Genomic DNA, 9,480 nt, shown 5'->3' on the forward strand with positions numbered 1-9,480 from the left:
AGAGTTGGACAATATCGGAATATCGGATATCGGCAGAAAAGCCAATATCGAGCATCCCTAGTAACAACACACCCTTTTAGACAGTCTCTCCATGAATGCATTTGTGGGCTTCCACTGGTTGTGCAGACGAAAACAAAGCTTAAGAGACACCTGACCAATCAACGCCTTAAGGGAAGATGTTTGTTGGATTGTTGCTTTTTAGCATTCTGAAGCTAAGATCGTGTGGATAAAGTGATGGTCCTTAATAATAACCCAACGTCATCCATCTTCTCCTGTGGTTTACAATGGTTATGGTGTTGGACAGAGCTTCCTCAGATGATATTGCTGTGCTGTATGACTAGTTATGTGGCGGCTCATTAACTAGGTCTTCACTGGTCCAAAACGTTGAATCAGACATGCATTCATTAAATTAAAAAAGGGTATCCAAATACAGTCAGACCAGATCCAAATAAACCTGAGGATAATTACATCCAATCTAAAATGCAGTCGACCTGAACCCTAAATACTATACCCTAAATAGAGAGAGAATTCGGTCTGACTCTGATCCTGGGACCGTTCTTGGTTCCCAAGAACTGTGTGGCGCTGTGAAGCCTCAAATACCCTTGTATAGTAAAGCTGAATCCCTGAGCTTGAACTCTCTTCCTCAGCTTGCAAAGGTATTTGTCTGACAAGTTCTTTAGCCATGTGTTCTTGTCAACCTCTTGTATCCGACTGTGTCCCTCCCACCAACATCTGTGTCTCTGGGTCTCAGTAGTGTTGTTGGCTCAGGAAAGAAAGCAATGATGCAAATTTGTTCCTTTGTCCCTCTTTGCTGACTTGTGGAGTAAGCTGTGCATGTTTAATGAAGTCTGACCAGCACTGTGGGTTGTTGGGCCGCAGGTGAGTGCTCAATAAACACCAACTCTAATGCAGTTGGGGTCAGTCTTTTACAATTAGGACCTTGGTGGTGAAATTAAATAGTCTCATCTGTTTTGAGAAGTGAAGGAGTGTAGAAAGGGGGATTAGCTTCTTATTGTTTTCTTCATGCTTATTGAAGCCACAGTGCATATTGACAGTGCATATTGCTCTGCTTCCATTATATCTGCATTTGGACCAAGGTCTTATTTATCTTTTTATAAGATTGTAAAATATGCACAGTGATGCACGAGGGACAGGATATGTTCAATAGGGAGTAAGTCATTTGAATTACTTAGGAGCTGAACTCTTAATTGTCAAGGTGAAGAAAAAAACAAGTGCACTGTCAGTTTCTGACTTTATCAGGATAAACTAAGAAATAATCACCAGTTTTTCACCTTCCCTTTCAGGGCTTTTCTATATGTCTATTTCAAAACAACAAATTGTCCTGTCAGTCCAAAGTTACTTAATTCAGTCCACGGACTGCCTGACGCAACAAAATATTAATTTTCCCCTGGCTTACGTTGTTGTTATTTTGTGCTGAGATGCATAGTGAGTGACTAGTTTACTCAACCCACGATACCCTTGACAAATGGCTGTGCTGCTTTGCCTCTGAATTGGGATGGGAGTGGCTGTGTGTGCGTGTGTGTGATCAGCATGCAGGCTGTGTAGGGGGAAAGTTAGCCTCACACCACTCAGTCGACTGTGCCTTCATTTCATCTAGGCACGCTTTGATGTCGACTGGCTCACTGATGTATCCGTCCCCTCCCAAATCATCGCCCTACATCATTATACTTGTCAGTGGCTTATGTTTCCATTCTGTACATTCTCTATCTCTGCTGCACCAACTGTTGTCATCCCTGCATTTAAAAAAATTGTCATTACCGGCCTGCTCTCAGATTGCATTGAAGCCATTCAAAATAACAGAGTGTGACTTGGGTTTTAGTTGTCTCTGCATCCACAGCTCCTGATTATGAAGCCACTGTCTGCTCTCCATCCTGGAAGCAGCTATTGTTTTGTTTGTAATTAAAATCATGTCCAATTTTCTACGTGGCACCGGGGCTGAGGAAAAGTTGTGGGTTGCTCCTTGCATCTGTGTGATTGTTTGGGATTGTGACGCAGCATTCGGCACATTCAGCTGGATGGCATTTATAAATAACCACAATGTCTGGGGGAATATTTATAGATTTCTGTGAATACTCTGCCCCAGTTGCATTCATTTAAACACAAGCAGGCGTCAGCAGGAAAACGTCCTCCCTTACCTGAGTGGGTGGCCTTTACTGAACACATCTTTAACACTGTTAAATTACATCACGTGTGCTTTGTTTCCCATTGTCACTTTATGCCTTCTAATAGGAAAATGACAACTTTAGAGAGGCAGTCCAGAGATTTTACCCATAAAGTCAGTTTACTCAACCCGTAAACACACATTTGTAATGTTTTACATTACACTATGATGCCTTCAAGCTCTATTCAGTTAAAAGGCGTATTGGGCGAAGGTAAACTCTCACGTTACCAGATGTAACCATATAAATGTAGTTTTTGGCAAGACACTTAAAAACATGCGTTTGAAAAAGAAATGTGTTTCACATTAGCAACTAAATACATATTAGAGAGGGAATTTAACTTCCTAACACTAGTTCTAAACAGCTTATAATAATACTTAAAACTACAAATGGCAAGTGGATTTTTAATAAAGGCAAATAGGGATGTCATTAGAACCGATACTTGGTTTCAATTCAATGCCAAAATTCGGAACACTTGACAGTACTATATTAATATTTCTACAGAACCGTTGGTACCGAGGATGCAATTCTCCTGGACCTGACGGGGAAGCATATTCCCCTACAAATATTCTAGTATGCCATTAAATGCCATAGAAAGAAGTGCACAGTGAAAGACACTTTTGAAGGGAGAGAGAATTTCCCCGGAGACAGTGACAAGACCAAAAAGTTTACAGAGTGAGTTTGTTGTTACTTTGTTATTTAGTAAAGTATACAAAAACAATAAGGAACAGCTTGGATGCGGCTGATTTTTTTTTTTTTTCTTAATGCAGTGCAGAGCTATTCATCTGCATTATCCAAGAAAATGCAAGCATTGGATCGATAATAAATGGGGATCTGGTCAGGACATTATTATATATTATATTATTATATACGAATAGGGTATCCAGAATCATGGAATTTCTCTGGTATTGGTCGACTACTACATTTTTGGTATCATGACATTCCTAAAGGCAAGTATTACAATAAAGACGACAATAAAGAAAAAGTAAAAAATAACATTTGGACAGTTTACACTGACTTTGGGATGGTTTAAAATATTTTTTCAGGACGCTGGTGAGAAAGCCATGTTCATTGAAGTCTGACCAGCACTGTGGTGCTGCCCCAGGTAGTCTCAATACTACACCAACCTCTAATGCAGTTGTCTTTTACAATTAGGACCTTGGTGGTGAAATTAAATTGTCTCATCTGTTCATTCTGCTGTTGTTCTGCGTCTCTTTCCAAAACGTTTTGAGAAGTGAAGGAGTGTAGAAAGCGGGATTAGCTTCTTATTTTTCTCCATGGTTATTGAAGCCTTTGTGGATATTGACCGTGCATATTGCTTTGCTTCCATTATATCTGTATTTGTACCCAGGTCTCAGATATATTTTATAAGATTGTAAAATATGCACAGTGATGCATGAGGGACACACTTGATTATTAATCCATGATTCTCAATATCCTATCCGGTACCATGGTCATAATGTCCCTGACTTAGTGACGTTCAAAATGATTTTTACGGTTTCAGAACAGTGGTGAAAAAGCCTTGTTAAGCATACAGAGGGTGTGACGCGTTGGTGTGGACGATTTTGTCAGCGCTGGTCTGAGTAATAAAAAAAAATGATAAGTAATGTAACTAATTACCTTTGCTGCTCAGTAATTAATTAGCTTGTTTTTGCATCATCTAGGTTTTCTGAGCTGGAGCTATTTCAGGGACTCAAAGGCAGGATATTTTGACATCTTGCAGTGCACTAGAATTCTGCATTGTTTGATAATTGTGTACCACATGGTCAGTCTCAAATACGGCAGAAGGAACGCCTCATTCTCCCTACTTCTTCCAGATGTGTGGAAAGGAGATTTTGTGTGGCCACAAGCAAGTTTCATGTTTTTCAATTTAAATGGTTTTTCCCACTAATGAAAGGATTCTTCCCTCCCAGCCAAGGGAGATAAGAATTGTGTGATGGATCCCAGCATTCAGGTCTGTTCCTGCCAAAGACTTTACAGTGAGGCGAGCTAGCTGTCAAGGCCTTGCTGCACGCTCAGCTAAGTCCTGATCAAGACCACCCAGTGGACTGAAGCACTGTCTTACTTAGGTTTCACATCAGGGATGGAACAACAGCCTCCTCTGCTCATACTGCCCTGCATTTATCTGATTGCATTTGACTTTTTTTTAAAGTTGTTTCGTCAGAATAAAACACAAAGGATGTATGTGGGTGATACATAATTACTATGTTGCAGCTACATCATCATAATCTCCCATCATCCTCACTAGAATAGAATAGAAAAGGCTGCTTTGTTTGTGCTTTTAAAGTAAGAAAAACTAATGAGCATCTTTGATTTACACTAATGGGTTTGTTTGTATTATCTCAATTATTGTCTCGTGTTAATTTCCTCTCCGACTCCCACAACTGTAGTCTCCTGTCTGTATAGGAGCTAGCTGATGCACAACGTACAGGGACCAAGCTGACTAGCAGTGCTCCTTCCCCTAGGCTAAAGCTGCCAATGATGGAAGGCAGGCAGCGGGAAAGGAGCGCTAATTCATCACTGTTAAAGGCTGGGTAATAGGGCCGCGCCAGTGGCTGGGCTATCACAGGCCTGCCACCTCCAAAAGGCAGTTAATTAACTTTCCATCGGCTGTGAGAGGACACGAGTATGTGCGAGCTCGGCCGACAGCCCCATGATGCAGCCCGCAGAGCGTGGATGTGTGAGGTCCAAACCACAGCCCAGCCGGGATGCTAAGCTCACCAGCAGGAACCACACCGGGAGTTTCTGGAAGACATATTGCCGCTCTGTCAGTTTAAACCGGATCCACACAGATAAATGCCCAGATTATTTACATAATGGTTCCTTCAGCTTCCCCCTGTGCCTACTTTTGGGGCTCTAAAATATTTCGTTTTGCAGAGAACGAAAGAAATGGGTTTTTCTTTTGTTTAACATCCAAACTCCACAGGAATTTGCACTCAAAACCATTCAGGCTGTTTTTTCTAATGCACTTCAGTATATTCAGAGACGAATACCAACAGGTGGGCTTTGTAGTGTTTTTCCTTCCTAGAATGTGAAGCTTGAGGCCATGTGACCATCATTGTTCATAGCTGATTATTTAGTTAAGTCAGTGTTCTAGTCTTGTCGGGGGGTTTTTATACATAAATTCTCAGCCAGGGCAGTTTATATTAGCTCAACTGGAGAGAGAACTGGGCCTTTTTTCAAACAAGCCTACATTATAAAGAGAACAAATTTTTCCTGTTTTAGCTTAGATATCTCCTTTTTCCTGATCTGTGCTTGTTTGAATTTGCTGTTGATGCTGTGGGCTGTAAACCCAGCCTCAACACCAGCTGTCTTATAAATCCAGCATAATGTACAGTACATTTGCACAACACACCACCACTCTACTGGTCTGAGCTCTGAGCTTCTTTTCTACCAAAAATACTGTTTTTCACTTAATAATTCATTCCAGTCTGAACTACTTTGCTGTTACTATCATATAAAAATTTCCTTCAACATTGTTTCACATTGCAAGACCAAAGGGCATAATCTCTCTTTTTCCTGGTAGCCTTTTATTGTGAAACATCCGCAGAAATGGGACAATAAAATCTGAATCTGAAATGCAAAGTTTAAGGGTCGTGGCTAGCTCAGATAATGCTAGCAGCAGAGATTACTACTAAAAATTGTATGCTCACTCAGTAACTGTTATATAACTTTATTTAAATCACACACTATTTCAGAGAGAGTTTTCGAAAGAGTTTCAGAAAATAGCGGAACAGACCCTAACCTGAACATGAATTTGACTCTCTCTAAAGATATATGTAAAGTAATTTTCCAAAATCCTTGGTAGCCATGGTTACCAGGTGGCCAGTCAGTGGCACTTGCAATCATATGCCTGGCTGCCAAAACTCATCTCATTGGTAAAGGCATTCTTTATTTTTTTCCTTTGGTCTCTTTCATTTTGACTCAGACTTGGCTCAGTCTCAACTACTTCTGATCTTGGACTTGTCATGGACACGACAAAGGTGGTCTTGACTACAGCACTGCTTTATTGTCCCCTTGAGGAAGCTGTTCTTTGGTTAATCATTGCACCACAGAGCTTTTATCTCTAAAAAATACTTCCTTCCTATCATTCATACATTGAAATACATTTACAAAGGAGTGTGCATTCACAGTTCCTAGAACCAGGAATGCTGAGTGCATTCACAACCTCACAAACACCTGATGGCACCTCCATGGTAAATTTCAGCCTCATAGATAGTAAGTTGCGGTTGCTATAGGGTGGACACAGATTTGTGGACCAATGGACTGTCTTTCTACAAAGTTTTGGTCATGTTGTAAATCTTCCTATGCGTCTTTTTGTCATAGGCCGCTCCCACTGACAGACCCACCTTTTACCATTTGCATAACAAACACAAACACACCCCTTCACACACTTTAACTTCCATACCAAATTTCAGCCTGCAGGGCAAAAACTGTGGGGAAAATGCTTGTCGACAGACTGACCAATAAAACCAATTTAATGGATACAAGTGATGAAACCAGTAAAACCAGAAATGCACATGCCATTGTACACCTTGCTGCAAACTTCTCTGTGATCATGTTAAATTCCACCACTAAAGCATGGTGGATCTGCTGCTATTTAAAGTCTTTAAACATCCGCTGCTCAGCTTTAGGTGGCATTTACATGGGACATCTGCTACCTATCGGATTGGCGTACGAGGCTGAGTCGTAACCATTCATAATGCATTGTTGTGGGTTGGTCTTGCAACCTTTTTAAAGCAGTCTGGACCAAAAACAGAGCTGCAAGGCCAGTTTGTGTCCTCATTGCTTGCTGTGCAGATGCTGTTGTAATAACCTTTCCTGCATTTCTTTCCCTCCCAGCAGAGAATTGTGAACAGAGGCTGCGTACGCCTCATTGGTGGATGAAGTTTGTGAAGTCAGTCACCTTGTTTGAACCTTTATGTCCGACTCAGCTGCAGTATTTTCGTGCAGGCTCAACATATTGTCTGTTTAATGAATGCTCCTCTGGACACCACCTGCTCTTTAGTCATTTTTTACATTATTCCCAGCAGAGTCCAGTGTCCTGTACAGTATAGTATCACTACAAATCTCAACTGATCTTCCACAGTTCAAAGATTTATGCTTCAATGAAACAGCTCATTTGTTGATAGCCATCGCTTTAACTTCAGAAGCACACCCAGAGGAGATGGAAGTGAGTGGAGAGATTAGGTTTGAGTGTGTGTTTTTTCCTCAGAAAAGTCCCTCCTGTCTCTACAGATATGTGTTGTGTGGAATCAATGTTTTCCACTTCATAATTGTGATCATATTTTTTTCAATAAGGCCCACCAAGCAGCTCCCTCCTCTGGCCACCTTCTCCCCCACCCCCTCCCTCCCTCTGTCTCTGTGATGTGCAGAAGCCAATCGATTGTGAATTTGGCTCTGCCGGATAGTTTTTCTGCACTCCTCTTGGGAGTTCTCTGCGTTGAGATAGACTCTTTGGGACTGGGGCTTGGCAGTGCTGAGAAATGTGAGGGTGTTTGCGGAGAGAGCCGCACTGCTGGCCAGCAATGACAGCAGCGACATTGATCCCCCTGCTTTCTCTTCATTAGCTCCAAACAGATGACATAGAAACGGCTCCACATCAAAAGAGCACCATGAAATCAAACACTGCAATGTGTTACTCACCAGACTTTAACAAATGCCCAGCTGGTGTCACTGACACAATATGTTCACCACCCACGTTGAATTAGTTGCTGCTCACATAAGTCACTTTTGATCATGATTGAAATGAGAAAACCACTAAAGAATGGTTAGTTTTTCCTTTTCAATACTGCAGTTTGCACAACTTTTGTACAGTAATGACCTCCAAAGCTGACAATGACAGCAATAACTAACTGAAGAGATTATCTGAAGGAGGAGTTCACTTTTTTGTGAACTTTTGTTTTGTTTTCTGCTCTCTGTTTTTACATGGGTCCAATAGAAAAAGCTATTTTCTCTCTTTGCTGCCTGAAACATCCTTTCATTCTTACTCCATTTTTGTAACTCTTTCACCACTGTTATGAGTGCAGTCTTTGAACACTCACTCTGATAGGGTCTATTTAACAAGCCTACCTGGACTCACTCAACCTAAAAGTTTTTACAAATCTATTTTGTTCACCATCCAAATTGGCTTGCATCGTGTTTTAATTGATCCCATTTTATTTATGCCTTAATGAGTTTTTTCTTGGCAATGGTTATTCTTAAAGTTGTGTACAGAGAACTACCCCCATTTCTCCACAGTCCGGGACTTTTCATTTCTCGGTTGTCTGGAAAGTAGTTTGTAATTTGAGATTAGGGGCCATCTGGGAGGGTAGAGGGTGAAATGTAATCCCAGAGTATTCACTTACTCAGTTTCAGCACAGCTTTTGGAACACGGCAACATATTGGATTTTTCTGCAGGCATGGTGTGTTATTTTCTTTGATGCTGGGGGAGGGCCAGAGATTGTCAAAATGCATGGTGATATTTGCTGTTGTTGATGTGGTTAGCAGCAACAACAGAGCCCCTGTGCTTCTCTAAACGTATTGCGTATAATTTACAGCATCCAAACAGCAGTCAATGAGCCGATGGTCAGCAAGATATACAGAGGCAAGCCTCCTCTAATGTCTTCTTCCCTCACTACCTAGATTGAACCTCAGAGCAATATTGTTGCACTGATTAGAAGCTTTGTTTTCCTTTATAGCGGTCATTAGCTACATCCCTGCCAGCTCTTCCCATGAGAGCTGTCGGCTGGAGAGAAAGTGATCCTAAACTCTGTAAGGCAGCAAGTTTTGAAATTATTGAATGTGATGATAAGTTGCTTTTTTTAAGAAAAAAAAACATGTCATGTGCAAAACTATACCTAAAAACACAATAAACTAAGCAAGTCATTAACTTTAACTGTGGCACCTGCCTGTAACAGACAACATCAGCTGCGGCTGCTTCAATTAGAAACATTCATTAAGGTACGACATGTCGCATTTCAGCATCAACAAATCATTACCATGTTAATTTGTACTCATTAGCTTAATTATTGTAAACAAACAAGACTATTGCCAAGAAAACAGCTTTTGTGCCACTGAGGTTGACTTCTGTTTGCTGGATTGCTTTTTTTTTACTTTGCAGGCAATCAACAACTTGTTAAAACTATCTTTTTTCTAACGCCATCGTTTCAGCTTCATATTACTTAATCTGATCTAGCTGTGATTAGATTAAATTAATTTTATTAATGGCCAGAGGGGAAACTAATTTGGTCGCAGTGGCAAATGACAAGATCACAGCAGACAACGAAGACATACAGCAACAACAGTAGTAAGACTAAAA

The sequence above is a fragment of the Morone saxatilis genome, unplaced genomic scaffold (assembly GCF_004916995.1).
Source record: "Morone saxatilis isolate NCDOM2014 unplaced genomic scaffold, NCSU_SB_2.0 Contig18, whole genome shotgun sequence".
Classification (NCBI taxonomy): domain Eukaryota; kingdom Metazoa; phylum Chordata; class Actinopteri; family Moronidae; genus Morone; species Morone saxatilis.